The sequence below is a fragment of the Lynx rufus genome, unplaced genomic scaffold, assembly GCF_022079265.1.
Source record: "Lynx rufus isolate CCGP_SWC_20201006 ecotype Redwood Valley unplaced genomic scaffold, mLynRuf1.p SCAF_2, whole genome shotgun sequence".
NCBI lineage: Eukaryota > Metazoa > Chordata > Mammalia > Carnivora > Felidae > Lynx > Lynx rufus.
Genome location: NW_025814834.1, coordinates 209,656,565 through 209,676,831, shown reverse-complemented (window position 1 = coordinate 209,676,831; position 20,267 = coordinate 209,656,565). Strand labels below are relative to the sequence as shown.

General features: G+C 54.2%; 1 long non-coding RNA gene across 3 annotated transcripts; it reads left to right on the top strand.

Annotated features, from left to right (window-relative positions):
- Positions 1 to 262: 262 nt before the first annotated feature.
- Positions 263 to 15,438, top strand: LOC124516274 (uncharacterized). 3 transcript variants are annotated; one of them, XR_006963011.1, is made up of 4 exons: positions 263 to 446; positions 828 to 1,033; positions 1,223 to 4,242; positions 8,501 to 9,455. It is a non-coding gene; the product is annotated as an uncharacterized LOC124516274 (long non-coding RNA). The 3 variants fall into 3 exon arrangements; XR_006963012.1 differs by lacking the exon at positions 8,501 to 9,455 and adding an exon at positions 15,194 to 15,438 and having other exon boundaries at positions 828 to 4,242; XR_006963010.1 differs by having other exon boundaries at positions 828 to 4,242.
- The last annotated feature ends 4,829 nt before the right edge of the window (positions 15,439 to 20,267 follow it).

Here is a 20,267-nt window from a genome sequence, read left to right as displayed (position 1 = left end):
TCAGTGAATGACACAGCAAAACAGATTATTCTAGACTAGGAGACGGGAGGCCTGGGCTCTCACCCAAAAATTTCTTTTTTTTTTTTTAAAACGTTTATTTATTTTTGAGACAGAGAGAGACAGAGCATGAACGGGGGAGGGTCAGAGAGAGAGGCAGACACAGAATCCGAAGCAGGCTCCAGGCTCCGAGCTGTCAGCACAGAGCCCGACGCGGGGCTGGAACCCATGAACCGTGAGATCATGACCTGAGCTGAAGTCGGATGCTCAATCGACTGAGCCACCCAGGCGCCCCTCACCCAAAAATTTTTATTAACTCCCTTGCTGGCTTTGGAGAGGTGGGGAAGAAGCTAATACGGTTGATCATCCTCGGTGGGCCAGGTGCCGTGCTAAGAACTTCCCACGTGTTACTCTACGTTATCGCCACCATTTCGATCTTAATCTGAAGAGTAAGTACTCTGTGCCAGGTATTACGTTAAGTGTTTATAATGCAATTAGGATTGTGCTAAAAATGGCACCAATGCTTAAGCGATTAGTAACTTGAAAAAAGGCAGCCATTTGTTGAATACATACCGTGGGGCAGGCTTGCATCAGGCTGTCTCAACATACGGTCTCAATTCACCCTCAGTACAACGGCAAAGAATGGTCTGGCCTAAAACGTTGGTAGTGCTGAGTTAGGGACACCCTGGTTTGGCTGTCCGGGGAGCCTGGCAGCGAATGCAACTCGGATTTGTTTTGTCCCAACGCAACTATGTTAGTTTCCTGTGACGGCTGTAGCAAATTGCCACAAACGGGGCGGCTTAAAACCACAGACATTCATTTCCTCACAGTTCTGGAAGCCAGAAGTCCAAAATCAAGGCAGCGGCGAGAGCACGCTCCCTTCCGGAGGCTCCGGCAGAGATCCTCACGTCCTCCAGCCCTCGTGCCGCCAGCGCTCCAGCCTCTGCGTCCGGCCTCCCACCGGCTTCTCTTGGTCTCAGTCCCCCTCTGCTCATCTCTGAGGGTGCACCTGCCATTGGATTGGGGGCCCACACAGGTACTCCAGGATTATCTTCTGGTCTTAGGACTTCCTCACTTAATCCCGTCTTCAAGACCCTTTTTCCAAGTATGATACCATCACAGGTTTGGGGGGTTGGATGTGGACCATCTCCTGACCTATTATCTTCTTGAACAGAGACTCCCATCCTGCTCTTCCACAGATATTATTTACGTTTTACCTTCACAGTGATCCTCTGAGGAGTACATTTTACCCCGGTTTACTCGGGAGGCCCTGAGGCTCAGAGAGGTTGTGTAACTCTCCGGGAAGAATCAGCACAAGCGGCAGGATTTGCTCTCTGGGTTTAAAGCTCTCGCTCTCACCCGTCGGCTTGCTCCCTGAAGCCCAGCCATCCGTCTGGGCTCAGAGATGCCCACACTCCGAGGAGCGCCCAGAGATGCCCCCCTGGACCAGCTGCAGTGGGTGGTTAGTGGGCATCCTTTCTGGGCAACATGAATCATCAGCAACCTTTTCAGGGTAATAACGGGATACTGGGAGGAGAAAGCCCCAGGATCAGCAGCCACCTCTGGAGAGGGAGAATGAGCGGCCTTGTCCTGGGGACTTGCCTATGACAGTCAGGGGCAGGCCAAGCCTGGCCTTTCCATCACTGCTGCTCCGGGGAGCCCCTCCCCCCCTCCCCCAGCCACCTGCCTCCCTCCCTAGCCCCTCAGGGGATACTGTGCCGGGTGACCTGTGCGCCAGCATGCTGCGAGGATGGGAACAGAATGACGACAAGAAGGGGCTTGTCTGACCCTGTTTGATGCGGTGGATGGAGTCGGTTAAGGGCACAGGCGTGAGACCCGTCCATCCTTAGCAGTGAAAGTCCCACCATATGCCACAGAGATGAATGGGAGCCACTCATTTAACAACCTCAGTAAAACCCCTTTCCCCTCCTTTTGTAATTGTTTTATTGACTCATAATTTACACACAAGGAACTGTGTATCTTTCAAGTGAGACTCTGGTTATATTCTGATGCATGCATACATCTGTAAAGCCGTCGCCACAATCAAGATAATGAATATAATATATACATCACTCTCCAGAAGTCTCCCTGTGCCCCTGTGTCATCAATTTCCTCGTCCTCACTCGCCCTGCCATTTCCAGGCAATCACCGATCTGCCCTCCGCCACCATGGATTTGTTTGCATTTTCTAGAGCATAAACTGTACAGGAGGGACTGTTTCCTGTATGGCTCCTCCCACTCAGCATGGTCATTGGGCGATTCGACCGTGACTTATCATGTATCCGCGGTTCGTTCTTTGCACTGATGGCTAGCATTCCACCTCGTGGCTGTTTTGCGGTTTGTCTATCCATTCACCTGTGGACGGAGCTCTTCTGGTTTCGGACAGTTGTGAACAAAAGGTGTTCCGCACATGTGCGTAAGAGCCCTCGTATGGACGCGTGCTTTCTTTGCTCTTGGAAGGGTGGATCGTATGGTGGGTGTGCGCTTGCTTTCAGAAACCAGCAAACGCTTCTGAAGCGTGTGAACCAACGTCACGTTCCCACCAGCCGTGCGGGCAATTTCCTGTTGCCCCACGTCCTCACGGAGCTCGGTATGGCCAGTCTCATTCTCGGCCAAGCTAACAAGTCGGTTGGCATCTCTGAGCCTTTAATTGGCGTGCCCCGTGTCTGGTAACGTTGAGCATCTCCCTGTGTGCCTTTTGCCGTCCCTACGTCTTCTTGGGCCAGACGTCTGCTCACATCCTTTGCCCCTTTTTAATTGGGCTGTTTATCTTCTTCCCATTGCGTTTTGAGAATCCTTCACATATTCCAGATACGTCTTTTAGCAGATGTACGATCTGTGGATATTTTTTTTCCTCTCAGCCTTTGTTTTGCCTTTTCATCCCCATTAACTCTGCGTACCTCTCAAAGAGCAGACCGTGTTATTGATGTTGTATCTGAGACATCTTGGCCTGGCCCGGAGTCCAGAAAATCTTCATCGGCCCTGAGCTGGGGCACCTGTGGGGCCAGCCACATGTGCCTTTCACTTCTCAGGGATCCGAGTCCTTCTCTGTCTGGTGCCCAGTGCCTTAAAAACCATTGTTTAGTGCATTCAGTCTGTTTTTTGCTGCTGTTTGGGCAGAAGGCTACATCTGATCCCTGCTACCCCATCCTGACCTGAAGCCTGGACTTTTAAGGCAGACGCGATTTTGTTCATAACGTCACCCATTTCTTGCTTGAGGACGGGTAGAACCAGGATGGAAGCCGAGGGCTGCCCGAGTCCAAAGCCTGGGGCCACGGACCTGGGGCTTGGACTTCTGGGACCGGAACCGGTTCCATTCCCACTTGCTGCCGGAAATTCCAGAGTCGGGGACACGTCTAGGATCTGGGGTTGGTCAGGCAGCAGGCTCTCGCTTAGCATCACGACTCCAAAACAACCTCTCTGAGCTCTAGCTGTCTAATCTGCTGTCTAATCTGTCCAAAACGTTCATTCTGACTTGACTTGCTCTGTAAAGGGTGCCATAAAATGCAATCACAGAACCGTAGGCTTTCCAGGACCCTGTAGGTGATGGAGCCCAACCTTCCATTCAAAACCACTTCCACGGCAGGATTAGAAATCTACAAAGAGCTCGCCGCCACTTATCCTTCCTGTGTCCATTGCAGACATCACTAATCAATGGTAGAACTGCTTCCTGCTCAGCTAGACTTCACTCCCAGATCCAATGGTCTTTTAATCCAGTGTGCAAAGCGCCCACCGCCAGTTGATTGGATTGGCACATGGAACGAAGCCCGTTCACACCCCAGAGCTCCCAAGCACTCTGGTCAGATGGCCCCCCCTGGCCAATGCAAATGCACCCCTCGTTTGCCCAAGCCCTTTACTACCTCCAAAGGTAGTCAGTTCCATCCCCATCCAGCTGTAAAGTCCACGCGTGACAAACGAATCCACTGTCCAGTCGGCACTATTCCTTTACCTTAAGCCGTGTGTGCTGGGGACTCAGAGACCAGACATCACACCTTCTAGAAAAACTGAAGTCCTTCAGATACGACGTGAGGATGACGGCCACGTCCCCTGTTCACCTGAGGAGGTATGTCCAGTTCCAGCCACGTGACTATGGCCCTTTACAGCCCACTTTCCCTTATTTTCAGACACTTTCGTTTGCCAGCATCCTCCCTTTCAAAACGAGTTTGAAAAACACCCGGGGTTGGATCTGATGACCGCGCAGAAGAGGAAAAGTCTTGGTCTCAACATTGTACGTTTGTTAACATAGGTGAGGACCTTGATAGCTTTTATTTTATTTTATTTTTTTATTTTTTTTTTAAATTTTTTTTTCAACGTTTATTTATTTTTGTGACAGAGAGAGACAGAGCATGAACGGGGGAGGGGCAGAGAGAGAGGGAGACACAGAATCCGAAACAGGCTCCAGGCTCTGAGCCATCAGCCCAGAGCCCGACGCGGGGCTCGAACTCACGGACCGCGAGATCGTGACCTGGCTGAAGTCGGACGCTTAACCGACTGCGCCACCCAGGCGCCCCTATTTTTTTATTTTTTAACGTTTATTTATTATTGAGAGACAGAGAGACACAGAGTGTGAGCGGGGGAGGGGTAGAGACAGGGGGAGACATAGAATCAGAAGCAGGTTCCAGGCTCTGAGCTGCTGGCACAGAGCCCGATGTGGGGCTCGAACCCACGAGCCGTGAGATCGTGACCCGAGCCGAAGTCGGTCGCTTAACCGACCGAGCCCCCCAGGCGCCCGCCTTGATGGCTTTTAAAGCGATGCTCATGCTTCGCTCATGCGAGAAAATGTGAGCTCGTTGTCATGTGAACAGAGTGAGGTCAGATGTCCCGGTTCCGATCGCTGCATATCTGTGAACACAGAGCAGCCCCTGATAACCTCTCTGTCCCAGCTCGTCAGTGCAGCCTGCGACTGTTGGCAAAGGATCTCTGTCCCCAGGCCACCGCGGTGCCTGGGGCGTGCTGGGTATCGGTAATAGGGACATCAGCTAGCATGGCTCTTAGCGCATGCTTGATTGTTCTAAGCGTGTTCTGTGTTCTGGCTGATTGAATCTTCACAACAGCCCTGGGAGGCTGACACTATTTGGTCCCGGTTTTACAGAGAAGGAAACGGATCCAGAGAGGTTAAATGAGCTAGTACGTGGCTGAGCCGGGGTTTGAACCCAGCTCTGCAGTGTGTGTCCCTAATCACTACATGACTCTGCTCTGTGGGGCCTGAACTTTACATAAATGCCTGTTACATCGCACACAGTTCTCGGGGAAGGCTTCCTGGAAGTGGCAGGAGAAAGTGAGACACGGGGGCTGGCCTCCCTGCTGGTCCAGGCCTGTGTCCCCCTGTCCCACCCGAACGGGAACCCTCAACTGGGCAAAGACAGGAAGAGAGTGTCACCCTCTGGTCTGATGGTTTCTCTGTGCAAGTTCCTCTTATCCTGCAAGCTGCAAACAGGCGAGGGCAGGTCGACATCCAAATGTGATTTTACCCGGAGCCCAGCGCACCTCTCCCCTGCACCTGGACGGCCATGGCCTCTGACCTGTAACCCAGAGCTCCACTCTGAGATGAGTCACAAGACCGAGGGCACAAAGGGACAGCCCAGTTTGAGATGACGACTCAGGGCCTCCGCCAGCCAAGCCGCCCGCCCTCTCCCTCCCAGAGAGTCCTCGGGCCCTTGTTTGGGTGGACGGTGAGCCAGTCAGCGCACTTCCTCTCCCTGCTCGCTGACGTCAGTTCTGTTCCAGGCCCACGGCCCCACTGGGCCAGTGAGAGGCAGGCCTGGGACTGTGATAGAAACTATTCTTTTCTATGGACTCGAACCCAGGAGGAGGCGAACTTGAGCCTTCACAAGAAGGACCTGCTTGTCTGTAGAAAACGCAAGAGTAGGAAACAGCCGAGAGGCCGTGCCGAGCCCCAAATCCAGCCACGCCGGACCCCTCTGCTGTCCCAGCCTGTCGACCTCCCGGGTTTCTTCGGCTGGGTGGGCTGGCTTTTCTGCCACAGTCCATCCAGAGAGCTCTGACAAGGGGGGGGCTGTGACCCCAGCTCCGGTGGGTGATGCCAGCTCCAGGCCCTCTCTGGCTGTGGTGTACCGGCCGGGGGCCAGGGGCCATGAGGGGATTCGCCTCTGGCAGGAAATGCGAGCCCCAGCAACACATCGGACGTGTTGGGGTCCAGCGATGAATCAGGCGTAGGCCTTGTCCCTGAGGAACTCACGGCCAGTGAGCAAAATCCATTGTTACATGTGTAGTTCATGTCCACGGTGTGAGGGGCACCCCCCATGGTGCCCGGGGGGGAGGGGCCCAGGGGACGGAGTAGGCCTCCCCCTGGAGTGTAGGGGTGGACCATGAAGGGCCCCCCACCCAGAGAGGGCGGTGCTTATGGCAACTCTTGAGGGAACTCGAGGCCTGCATCATCCTTTGCTCAAATCCCGGCCCCACCCCTGTGAGACAGGGCACACTCCTTAGCGTCTGTGCCTCAGTTTCCTTGTCTGTAAAATGGGCATCTACCCCATGGGTTTGTAGAGGACTACACGTCATAATTTAAGCGTAGTGATGAGCAGTGACTGGCCTAGAGTACATTTTCCGCAAACTCTCTATTATTGTTGCTGTATCCTTATCTCCCTGAGGACGGGAACGTTCACGCACAGGGTAGGTGTGCAGGATTCAAGTCTGTGGAAGACAAGATGGGGCTCCGGATGGCGGGGCCAGCATGCGGAGGTGGGACAAGGCAGGGGGGCCCCCCAGCGCCCCGCACGCACGGCTCGTCGGCAGCCGGTGTGCTCCGGTGGGGGGAGGGGCAGGAGATCAAGAGCTGAGGGTCCACGTTGGGGTCCCATATAAAGACCTGGTGTGTTACTATAAGCAGAATGCCACGTCCTGTCTTCGGAAGGAGGATTTGCAGCTACATAACCCAGAAGTCACTTGTCGATTTGATCAAGTCAGTTAAGTTACCGGTCAACTCAGTGGCAAACTGCCCCCCCCCCACTGGGCCGAAAGTTTGGCTGAAGCCGGCGTGTGCCTGGTTGGAAGCACCCGCTGGGCTGGGCTGCATCTGGGCAAGGCCACCTGATCAGGAGGGACCCAGGGGCCCAGCCTCCGTGGGGGATGACGGAAGATGGCACCCGACCGTGTTGGCGTTTATTCCTGCTTTTTCTTGCTTGGAAAAGGGTGGTGGTTCCTGCTGTAAGCTCCCGAAACAGTGGGAGTAGTGATCCCTGCGAGGCCAGCACCCCTTCCCCCACGAAGCCTGACCAAAGGGGAAGGTCATCACCCGGCAGCACCCCGTTCCAGCCCCCAGTCCCCCAACCTCTGGGGTGACGTCGGGTTACGTTGGCCAGTGTGGACAAGGCTCCAATCCAACCTCAGGGAAAAGACCACCCGCTCCACCCACCTAAGCCCTACTCGCCCGCCCTCTCACTGCCCCCCAGCTGCTCCCCGCCTCGCTCACCGAGGCCCCTTCCTCCCTCATTTGCCCAGGAATCCAGCCTCCTGATGGCTCATTTCCCCGCTCGTACACTCTGGTCTGTACGTTCGCAAACACTCCCCCGACACCTAGGCATCTCATTCCCTCCCAGTTCTAGAGGCTAGAAGTCCAAAATCAAAGTGTCCAGGGCCGTGGTATCCTCTCCGAGGCTCCAGGTAGAATCCTTTCCCGGATCTTCCAAGCTTCGCGGTGGCCGACTGTCCATGGTGCTGAATGTCTCTGCTCTTTTGACACATGGCGTTTTTCCTGCGTCCTGTGTCCAATTTCCCTCTTCTTATAAGGACACCAACCACCCTAACGATGTTAACCTGATGACATTTGCAAAGACCCTGTTTCCAGTGAAGATCATCTTAACAGGGACTGGGGGCTTAGGACTTCAACATACCTTCTTGGGGGACACATACCAACCCAGCACGCCCAACACGTACCCGGCCTGGTGACTGGCATTGGAGGATGATACCTGTCACGTAGATGCTTCCCCCCTTCACCACAGCCCCACGGGGAAAACAGTGTCTCAGGGCTGCGCCCCCCGCTGAAAATCCCCAGGCTCCGGGCTTGCTGGGGACAGCAGCCCTGCCTCACCGGCCTCACCTCTCTGGACGCCACCCCCAGGTAGACCTCAGCGGCTCGCCAGTTAACGGTGGAAAGAGCAGTGGGCAGAATAAATCTCACAGTGAAATTAATGTAGCTCAAGAAAAAAAAAAGTACATTTACTCATTTCAACTTCTTGTTGCCAGACTCATAAGTGAATAAATCCGAAATAAATGTAACCGGACAAAGCGAGAAGCCGTGAGAAACGCAATCCCATTGCCCTAAATGAAGACAAAGGCTCTGAGACAATATTAAATTCCATCCCCAAAGGCTCATTTCATTTCAGACCCAGATTTGCACAAAATCGAGTTTTCCTGCCAGCCAAGCCCCGCTCCTGCTCACATCCTCCTCCTCCCCCGCTCCCTCTCCCCTCCACACCCCCCATCCCCTCGTCCCTTCCTGCCAGTGTTCTTGTCCCTGAAGTTTGCACGCTCTGTCTACTCAGGAGCCAGCTGGTCCCCAAACTCCCAGGACGCGGCGACTTCCTCAGCTCCGGATGGACAGCTTCGCGGGACTCCAGGGACCCTCAGCATCTGCTTGGGATCATTAGTCATCTGAATCCTCCCCCAGCCCAGGTGGGGCAGAGGGCAGGCTGCGCTCACCTGTGTGTCTCCAAGGACCTTTAGGACCTGTGCGGTTGGGGGGTCAGGTCTGCAGGCGGGAGGCCCTCTGGTACTGAGCCAAATGGTCAATCCAGGTCTGACGGGGATGGAGGCAGGGCTGTGGGCCGTCTTGCTCCGTTTCATGTCAACCCGATGACTACAGACCTCCTGCCCCCACGGTGTACAGACCTAGGGTGCGGACATCCCCGGGGAACAGGAGCATGGGTGTGGGGAATGCGGAGGAAGGAGCTGACAGACGTCCGTCACCAGGGTGAACGGTTACCTCTGGGGCAGAACTCTGCCAACATCAACAACTGTGTTACCGGCGCCCAGTCCTTCCCGCGTGGACCAGGGGGTTGATCTTGGCGATTATTGGTGGGGGCGGGTTTACTTTTTTTTTTTTTTAAGTATTCTCGACACCCAACGTGGGGCTTGAACCCACAACCCTGAGATCAAGAGTCGTATGCTCCACTCACTGAGCCAGCCAGGTGCCCCTAGGTTTGCTTTTAACAATGGTAATAGTTGCCCTGACTTAGAAATTACTGGGTGCCCACTCCTCTCCATAAGCTTATCCTCCTATTCATTCAATAAGTCTGCTTTGCCTACTATTTGCTAGGTTCACTTTTTAGTGCTGGAGACCACGGCCGGTTTGGGAAGCTTACATTCTAGAAGGGGGTCTCATATGCTATCTCTTTCTGCTATGTTCTAGCGGAAGGAGTTATATATATTATTGTCGACTATATATTTATACTCACGATACTACATCGATCTAATTATATTAAACTTTGTTACATGGTATAGAATTTATATGATGTTATGCTATATTGCACACCACGTATGACATCATACGACATCATGTATCACATAGTACGTATCCCATTTATTCTTCAGAACAACCCTGCCGGAAGGGAGGAGGGTCTCAGCATATCCGTGCTGTAGCTGAGACAACAAGGTTGCAGAGAGAAGGGATGGGCTGAGTGCCCACAGCTCAGTGAGCAAGTGGGCGATGCTCAAAGAGCTGGAGGGAGGAAGGTGGCTTTTGGAGCGGGACAGGCCTGGATCCGATCCCAAGAGGGAGCGCTCATAGGCTGCCAGCCTCTGTTTCCCTGCCGGGATGGCCGGGACCCTCCCCTGGGATGATGTGGTTGCTCAGCTCCTGGCTCAGCCCCCGCCCAGGTAGGGGCCAGCCTTCCCCGTGGCGGTGACTGTGGGCAGTACGTGGCCCGGACCACAGAGTGGCTCAGTGGCAGGCCCCAGGCGTCCGCTCCCCTGTGGTGTCCCCTAGCGTGAAAGACTGAGTGGGACTCAACAAGCACTGCCCCGCCCCCCCATCACTTCCCCTCCAACCCGAAGTGAGGCAGGCAGCCCCTCCAGTTCATTGGCTGTCACTTGCCCCCTGACGAGCAGCAGGTGTGAGGGTTAAGAGGACAGACTTGGGGCCCAGGCTGCTGCGTTCCAATCCTGGTTCTGCCCCCTGCTCACGGGGCGAACCGGGGCGAACCAGGGCAAATGACATACCCCCGTCACACCCCAGTTTCCTTAAGTGCCCTATGAGGATTTTCCCTTGTGTGACTGGAGGGAGGACCGGGGATGGATCAAGGCCCAGGACGGAGGGTGTCCCGTGGATGGTCAGCACCTGGTGAGAAGGTGGGCTGGTGCCCGACCAAGACGGGACACAGATCCCCCGCCATGGGGAATTTCCAAGGAGTCTCGAAAGGGAAGCTCCGGGGGGGCTGGCGACTTTTGTCAACGAAGTCAGGAGTCAGGAAAACGTTAGTCTGGGAAACATAGTCCTCCGCCCAGCACTCTGGGAGCAGAGAGCCCAGGAAGCCCACCCTTGACCCTGACCCCCTCTTGCCTCCAAAGGCCCCAGTGGTTCATGTGTATGAAGCAGGTACCTACGGGGTACAGTTTCCGGGACCACCACTCTAACCACCCGTTCCTGGCGCTGGGGGGGAATACCTTAAGTCAGACTTACTTTCCTTTTTGTTTTTTTAACAACTCCTTGGGTTTTAGTATATTCACAGAGTTGAGAAACTATCACCATGACAAGATTTAGGACGTTTCATCTTTCCAAAAAGAGTTTCCGCCCCATTTAACCATCACCCCTCCCCTCCCCTCCACCTCCCCAGCCCCGACAACCATTAATCTGTTTTGTGTCTCTGTACCGTGGCCTGATCTAGACATTTCGTCCAAAGGGAATCATACAACACGTGGTCTTCTGTGACTGGCTTCTCCGGCTTTATTTATGGACTCCTACGTGTACGGTTAGGAGAATCTCCTGGATCATCCTTCTATTTCAGATGGGAAAGTGAGGCCCAAAGAGGGGGGAGGTCACTTCTCTACGGCTGGGAGCAGAACTAGAACGTGTAACTCCTAATGCCCACTGTGACCCTCTTTTCCTCATCTGCCTCTCCCCACCCCCCCCCCCCAGGAAGTGTGTGCCAGGGGCAACTTAAAGGTATGATCCCTAAGAAATAAGGACTCCCCTTTTGAGGGCAGTAGGTAAGTAGGTGTGTTCATTCATTCATGCATGCATTCATTCACCAGCAAATATTTGTTGGATACCAATATCCTGCCGGGTCCAAGTCCAGGCAGTGGAGAGACAGAAGGGAAGGACATAGAGAAGCCCAGTGCTTGAGACTATAGACACGTAACCTGGAAACAGACATACAGAAAAGGAGCGTCAGGTGCGGCCAGCGCTGTGGACACCGTAGAAGGGAAGTGAGAGAGAGTAGCTGGCCTGGGGGAGGGTTGCCACATCCTCCCGGGCGGGCGGAGAAGCCTCTGGGAGGAGGGGACGTTTGGTGCAGTGGGGTCAGCTGTGCAAACGTCTAGGGGGGAAGAGAATTCTAACAGGAGGGAACAGAGTTTGGGAACTGAGCGTGGAGAGGCGGGGCTGCAGAGAAGGCCAGGGTGGCTGGAGCGTCCTCATGGGGACAGTGGCGGGAAGTAAGGTTCACTTTCCCCCTGACCCTCCCAACACCACGTATCCGGTCACAGTGGCCGTTGCGTGTTTATGGCAGTGTCTCCTGTGTTGGCCTGGATGGCTAGGTCTTTGAGCCCGGCGCCCCTGTGCCTGGTTGACCCGTGGCTGGGTCAGCATTGTTTGAATTGATATCTTCGCAGGAATTCCCAATATAGGCCTTTCGGAGAGCAGGTCTGCATGAATGAAGGTGGGGTGGGAGGCAGACCCCTGCAGGGTGTCAAGGGAGGGGAGGGGGGCAGAACTGGGTCGCCAAAGACCCGCTCGACCCATCGGCCCTCGCCTGCTCGCTGCATCTTGACTTTCTTGCTTGCCCTTGTCCTTGAGAACCAAGTTGTTTGGGAAAGAGAAAACCAGTTGCGTAACTGTGTCCGTTGGCAGGCATGTTCTAATTTTAAAAAATGTGTCACTCTCCAAACTGCGCTTCCCTTAATCAGGCAATTACTTTATGATGTAGTATAGTTAAGGAGAGGGGAAAAACAAAAAAAAAAAAAAAAAAAAAAACCACAAACCACCAACCCTTGAAATCCCAAACATTTTCTTGCAGAGAATTAATTCGGTAAATGTTTGACTTGAGCTCAAGAGTGTCTTTTGTTTCCATTTCTAAATGACAAAAGGGACACAAAAGAAAGGTGATAATTTGGTATTAATCAATCTTCTTCATTAAAATTAGCTCCTCAAACCAAGGGTGTCATGGAAAACAATGAATGTCGGGAGGACTTGGGGGTCCGGCGAGAGGTGGGGCATGAGGACATCTGCAGGGCCCCAGGGTTATCACGTGGGCATGGCCCCAGGGGGCACAGGATGGGACAGGATGGGTAGCTGGCTCTGAAATGGTAACCATCATGGATTGAGTGCTTCCCCCATTCCAGCCCTCCATCCAAGCCCTTTTCAATAGCCTACTGTTTCCACCCGGAGCAACCCTGTGATGTAGGTATCGCTACGCCCATTTCACAGCTGAAGGCACTGAGCTTTGGGAAGGTAAGAGTGTCTGCCCAACCCTTGCAGCTGGAAGTACGGAACTGAGTCTGGAACCAGACTCCGTCCCTGTTCTGTCTTCCCAGCCCTGCATGCTCTCTCCTCTGCCAAGTCCAGGGCCAGGGGCAGGCAGATCCCACAGGTCAGGAAGGGCAACCAGGAGGGCCTAGAGGTAAATCAGAGACTTGTCCGCTTCTGCCACGGAAGGTTCTGCCGGGGATGCCCTGAGTGGAGAGGCAGATTCGAGGCATCTACGAAGCTTCCGTCCATCACCCAAGGGTACCCGTTCTCCCCCTGCCCGCCCTCCTGGGAGGCCTCATTCTAAATGTTTCCTGTGCCCCTCACTTGATCAAAATACCCGGGTCTCTCTGTCCTTCCCCTTGGCCTCCTGGGTCACATGAGTCAACATGCCCCTTGTCCTGTGCAATCTATGTGTTGTGAAACCCACGAAATCTCGGAAGCTAGAGATTTCTGCTTCCGTACAGGCTTGCGTTAGAAGCATTCTGACCTAGAATGGTGGGGGTGGGGGGGTGGAGGAGGTCTGTTTTCCATAATTTGGATCTATCCCTCCTCTCTCTCTCCAAACCCCGGCACTGAGACTTTTTCTCCTTCTCCCCACGCCCCCTCCCCAACTCTTTATTGTGTAGAGCAGTGGAGAGAGCCAGTCTGGCTACGTCTTCCCACTTTCTTCTTCCGGCTCAGTCCAATCTGCTGCATGGGGCCAACTGCACATGACGGGCCATCACTGGAGGGGGCGGGGAGACTGGGAGCTGAGCCGGCAGGGAAACAGCATTTTCACCGGGAGGAGAGGGTGGTGGGGAATCCTCACTTGGTAACACATCTTGTCCCTGTCATGAGATCCCATATGTTTCAACGGTAACACTGCCACCACCAGGAAGGCGCACAGCACCCTTTATCTGCTACAGCGCAGACATCCGAAGGGCCCACTGAAACATTCCCCGTCAATGGATGGTCGGCTGCCAGTGGCCCGAAAGGCTTGTGAGTGGGAGCAATGGGGTGCCCTAGCCCAGGCGGGACCCCAAGGCCTCTGATGAGTTGAAATGGGAACCCCCAAGTGAACAATTGCCTCATGTCAGGCTTCAGGCTATGAAGAAAAACAACGAACTATTTGGCATGGGTTATCTACAAAGTACTCACTTCCCTGTAAGATGCATGTTATCTTCTCTCATTTCACAGACGAGAAAACTGAGTCTCAGAGAGGTTAATTCACTTGCTCAAAGCCAAGCAGCTTGGAAGTGGCAGAGCAAGGATTAGAACCTATGCCCTCCTGATGTTACCACCCGTTCCCTGCTCATTACACCCTCTTGCTTTCCAACCATGTGCACAGAGTCTATGCCTGATCATATCCTGATGCGCTATAACGTTGGAGGCAACGTTTGCGATGTCTTTCTTTCGGGCATTTGGACGAGGGTAGACCCTGGGGCAACCTGAGACCCCCTCCTTGGGTTACCATTTCAACGTCCATATAGCATTTGATTATCAGAGTAAGAATTTGCAGTAGGCACTGCATGGATTCATGCATCCAGTAGTTTAAGGCAGTATTTACGGTGCCCCTACTGTGTGCCAGTCACTGGGATAGATGCTGTCATTGCGAGCACAGCTCATCGGGCTTTGCCGGCATGCAGTTTTGCGGTCTTGGTGGGAAAACTGCACTTGACCAAGCAATTAAAACATTGTCAGGGTGCAGTAATGTATTTCAAGAAGGCAGGGGCTTAATACAGGGGATTATGTGTTTCTAAAACCACTGGAAGATCTGAAGAAGCAGGCCCTTGGCTGGGCCTCTGGGGTTGACTCTCAGAACCATGCAGGCCTGGACCATGAAGGGGGCTGGGACCTCTGAGACCACCCTGGAGTTCCCGCCATCTGGGTTTGGAACCACCAGCACCACCGACGACTCCCCTGCACACCAGGAGGTGGTAAAGGACAAGTCCACGCTGCGGTCCAATGATTAGGGAGTCAGCTCAGGGAGCGTCACGACCACATGCTTCCATGAACCCCAGGAGGCTGGCAAATCAACCTGGGAATTTCGTGCAGGAGAGTCACAGCTCTCCTCACCAGCAGAGAGGGTCAGAAGCTACAGAGAGAGGCCACTCACCTCCTGTCTGCCTTCCGAATGTCATGCAAACACACATTACTGGTAGAAACTTCGTTTGTATCTGAATCCAAGCCACAAAGGAATCTGGGAGATGAGGATCTTAGCCTTCCAGACCAGAAGTTGCGGGGGGTACGGAGAAGGGCTGGGAATACACGTCATGTGTCCGTAGCTGATATCCAGGACCCATCATGAGGGTTGAGAGACAAGGCCCCCAGGGTGCTGTGGGCGATCATGCTGGAGTGAATCCACGCTGTGGGGTCAGAGGCGGCTCCTCTCATGAAGGTGACTTCACGAGAAGTCATGGGACTTCATGAGAAGCCGAGATCCGAATGGTGCATTTGAGGTGAACAGCTTGAGCAAAGGTCCTGGGACCAGGGGTGGAGGGAAGGCATGGCACGTCTGTAATAGTTTGATGATTGGTCAACCAATATCCACTTCCTTTTTCCTTCCATGTAGGTAATATGCACTTTCCTGCCCCACTGAGGTCGGACTTGGCCACGTGATTGCTTGCTTGGGTCAGATATGATATGAGCGGAGGCCTGGCTTGGCTTGGTTTATCATGTTCTGGTGATCCACTATGAGAAGAACCTGCCCGAACTCCAGAAGGAAAACTTGTGAAGCAGAAATCAGCCCACAGCCTGAAGCAGAGCGGCTCAGCTGAGCCCAGCCTAGCCACCCTGCAGACCCACGGACTTGAGAATAAATGCTTACGATTGTATGCCACTGAGCTTTGGGGTGGTTTGTTACGCAGCATTAGTGTGGTCGTAGCTGACTGATACAAAATACGTGCTATTGGTAGAGAACCATCCAGCGTAGCTGGAATGGGGAGGGGAGCAGGAAGTGAGGTGTAGGTGCAGCTCTGGGGCTGGCAGAGGCACTGTAGACCCCGTTAAACATACAGGGAGTTTCCCCAGTTCCCACAGGGCCAAGCCAAGGCCAAGAGAGGTGAAGGGCCAATGGTAAGTTAGGAACAGAGCTGGGGCTGGAGCGCAGGACTCCTGGGTCCCACCTATACCTTGTCCTCTATTCCTCGCATCTTACCGGTGACAGCAGGAACGACTCAACCCCACCAAAATTCAGTATGACCCAGTCAGGTCTCATTTATCCAGCGCTTCCTGATTTAACCCTGTTAATATCTCCATTTGCACATAGGAAACTGGGGATCAGAGAGGTTCCACATTCTGCCCCAGGCCGCACCCTACTTCGATCCAGCGCCCATGATCCTGACCCCTGGACACCAATGCCCTCCATCAGCCCGGTCTCCGTGGGCCCCACGGGGCGCAGGCTCCTCTGTCCGACTGTGCTGAACTGGACTTCCTGCTCCATGGTCACTGGCTGCTGCCTCTGTACCCCACTCTGACTCAGGCGGGCGTGGGGGACTGCTTGCTGTGAAGGAGGGGTTCGGATCCCGCGGGGGCTTCCTGGTAATTACAGGTTTCTTGGCCAGCGGGCAATCACGGGAGGCCTGTGGCAAGATCTCCTTCTCAGAAGGGGGCCCATGAAGAGGGCTTAGCCTGTGTCTAACGGGAAGTGACAAGGACGAGGGCCACTGAGGAGAGAATGGAGGAAGGGAGGACACAGGCAACTATTATTCTCGGGGCGTCAGTGGAAGGAGAGAGGAAAACTCCAGAAATCCAAGTGGAGGGCTGCCTCTGGTCCAGCCTGGGCACCAGGTAACCCGGGTGTGCCTTCCCAAACTGGGTGCTGCAGAGCCATGGGGCCCACAGAGTGTTGGCACATGGTCTGCAGACCAGACAGCCCCTGGGTGTGGTGCTCCCCTGTGCTTTCTAGCCCTGTGCCTCCTGGGCACGTGGTAGCAATGCACCTGCCCACCCCCTTGTCCTTGGCTGAGCCATGTGACTCATCCCGGCCAATGAGCCGCAAGTGAAAGGGACATGTGTCACTCCCACACTGGAACATTTAACCGCTGGAGCAGACCCTCCAGAGTTCTCAGCCTCCTCTGGGAAGGACCTGTGGGGAAGGGGTTGTGAGTGATTTCCGTGAGCCAACGCCCCCGTCAACCTGCAGGGGACACACAGTATGGGTGAGACATCCATCCCTTTGTGGTCACGAGCCAGGAGCGCTGGAGGGATTTTTGTCGCTGCGGCACAGCCGAGTCCAGCCTCACAGAGAAAAATGATCCAGTGAGAAAGGGAGATTCTGCAAACCCGATCCATTTCTCAGAGATTTACAGGATACGTTATCACCGTGAAGGATCTGAGATGTCCTGAAAGAAAGAAAGAAAGAAAGAAAGAAAGAAAGAAAGAAAGAAACTTGTTTACCGTGGATAAATTCAAGGTTTTCCAGACTTTAGAATAGCGGCCCCCAACCCCACTCTTATGGGCCCTCACAAATGTCCAGTGAACTCATCTTTGGGAAAGGCCAGTCTGGGAAGCCCGGGACACACGGCAGCTAAAAAACCTTCCAAGGTGCTGTCCCAGACTCAGATGTGCACCTCTGGGAGATTGTCATCTCCGACATCCTCCTGGGCAGTGCCAAGGGGGGCATAGCAGGGAAGGGTGTGAACCCTCAGACAGGAACCAGAAGAAGCTGCCACCAGCTCCCTACGGACGGACGCGGGAAGTGTCATCCTTCCTCTCTGAACCCTAACTGTGCTTCTTCCGCATCCAGGCTTCTGGAGAGGATGAAATGGCCCTGTCTAGTGCCTGGCACATTGGACGTGCCTGCTCGGCCCACCGCAGCTGTCCCAGATGTGCAGACAGCTGTCTGAAGGGTGGACCACAGCCACGCAGGGAGCACAGAGCCGGGATGCATTGCACCTGCCAGGGAGAGATGGAAAGATTGGGAGAGCTTGACTCTAGCAGTCCGTAGGCACATCCGTAACATCACAGACCCCACTCATTGCCCCAGGATGCCCCTCTCTCCCTGCCAGGGTGTCTGTTTCTACCAGAGTTTTCTGGCTGAGATTCCCAGACAATCCCTAGAGCCTACCCACTCCCTGCAACCCCGGGGATGCGGGGTTCTGCCAATGGGAGCCTCTTGCTGGGACTTGCACTGGCCAGAACCCATGGAAATGAACCCTGTTCTTCCTGCCTCCAGCGAGGCCACTGGGGGTCCTCAGGGCTCAGCTCTCCTGGTCCCAGCCACCGCTGGCTCCCTGGAGGTCTCCCCCAAGACCTTTCTCTGGCCTCAGCCCTGGCGAGGATTCAAGCTTGGATGTCTGCTCCTTTGTCCTGTTGGACTCAACGTAACACCAGCTCAGAAAGGGTTGCTCTTTTCTCTGGATCTCAGTTAAACGTCTGCCATGGGGGAGCATGGGCCATACTGGTGCTTTGCAAATCTTGTTCTTAGCCATGGACTCTTTCCTTTGAATGACATCTTTGATGGGGCCCTGGTGTATACGACCCTTGAGAGCATAGCGCCCCGGGGGGAGGGCTGTCACCTGCTCCCACTCACCCTTCTCACCTCCACCGCCACCCACCGGCGTCCCAGGCCATCCTGTCTTGGCCTGAAAGTCTCCTGGAGATCCCCCCAACTCACGGGCCGTCCACAGGTCAACGAGACAGACCCCCCGCTGCCTCACCCTCCCTTCTCTCCCAAGACCTTGTGCCCTCGAATCACCTGAGGGCTCCCCTTGGGTCTGCCCATGCCCCAGAGGCTGACACGGCTGCCCAGGGGTGCCCGGGAGCTCACACGACGGTTGTGGAGCCTGGGGTCCGCCCCCCATGCCCTGCAGGCTAGCCCCCTCCGCCGAAAGAACAGAGTCCGCACAGTTAGCTCCTGGAGGTGGGGGCAAGATGCGGTCTGCTGAGGATCCCTGGTTGTCTCACCACCTCACCCAGCCGAGACAGGGCATCCCAAAGTGCCTGCGGGCAGGGGCTGGGCCACCCTCTCCGCCTGCCCCGGGAACCAGGCTTGCAGGTCTCCACATCTCCAGAAGCCCTCCTGCACCAACCCCTTCCTGACCTGCTAGCTGAAGAGAGGAGCTCGTTAGATACAAATTAGCATTATTATTCAACTCAAGTGCCCTGTCAGGGGCTTACACGAGGGAGCCATCAGGGGCCTGGTCTATGGGTCTGCTTGTCCTTGCTGGAGATTTTAATAATCTCCGAAGGTGGGTTTTTTTTAATGTAATAACGATGATGCTGATGTTGATGGTCAATGAAACAGCAACATCCCCTCCCAAGCGGCTTCAGCAACGTGACTCACGGTGCCCAGTGGGGTGGCCAGAGGTGGGGGCAGGGTGCAAAAAATCACCCTCCCCCCCGGGAGTGCCCGGGTGGCTCAGTCGGTTAAGCGTCCAGCTTCAGGTCAGGTCACGATCTCACAGTTCATGAGTTTGAGCCCCGCGTCGGGCTCTGTGCTGACAGCTCGGAGCCTGGAGCCTGCTTCCGATTCTGTGTCTCCTTCTCTCTCTGCCCCTCCCCCACGCATGCTCTGTCTCTGTCTCTCTCTCAAATCTAAATAAACATGAAAAAGAATTTTAAAAGCCACCCCCTTAATAACCATGAACAAGGGTGATAATGCACCTTGCGGGTGCATTTTGGTCTGCTCCTTGCTTCTAGAATCGTGCCAGCATGATTAAAGTATTCTACTCCCTGCACGCCCCCCGCCCAGCATTTCTTCAGGAGCAGGGGTATATCCAAGAGTTTGACACTAATCTCTTTGGGGGAGCTCCGTGAGATGCTAACTGATCCCCTCTTGCTCCTTTTGAAATGGTTCCCCTCCCATCAGGTCATCTGAGCTTGGCCAGAGAGGGAACAGCGTATTATACTTAACAGAGCCCCCCCGCCACCCCCCGCATCAGGGAGAACTCTTTTGGGAGCAAGTGACAGAAAAAATGAATTCAAATGGTCTCAAACAGCAGCCAGAATAAATGATGTTTTAGGCCACAGAACATCAATGTTTGGAGGAGAGCTTCAGGTCTGGTTGGATCCAGGTGGCTCTAAAAATATGATCAGGAAAGTATCAAAAATATAAATAATTTTATTTATACAAAATATAAGAAGTCCCACTATAAAAATGTTGATCTTTCTCTTGTCATCGCCTGGCCCTGCTTTCCTTTGTGTTGACTGTGCTCTCAGGCACTTCCCTCACCGTGCCAAAAGGGCTGCCAGTAGCTGGCTCCAGGCTTCCGTCCTATCCGCTTAGGGGGGAAGAGTGTTCCTCTTTTTCACCAATCCCTACTAACGTCCAGTATTGATTCTCGCCGGCTCCCACTGGCCCCAGCTTGAGTCACATACACATCCCTGAATCAATCATTATGGTCAAGAGAGAGAGAGATGCTCTGTTTGGACAGTCCTGGATCACATGTCCATCCCTGGAGTAAAAAGGGAGACAGCCCCGGTCCAGCCACCCACACCGAGAAGGGCAGGGGGGGTTAAGTACCCCCCTAGGGAAGTCAGGTCACTGTTGCCAGGAGTAAGGGGCCTGTGTTCCTGACAAGCAAAACCTGGAGAGATATTCGTGTATATGTATACCTCGATGGATGTATATTTAACCAAAATTCAGTTTGGGGGGATTTCTGCCCTCTGGTTAGGACCACTCAGAAAAGCTTTACTATTTTCAA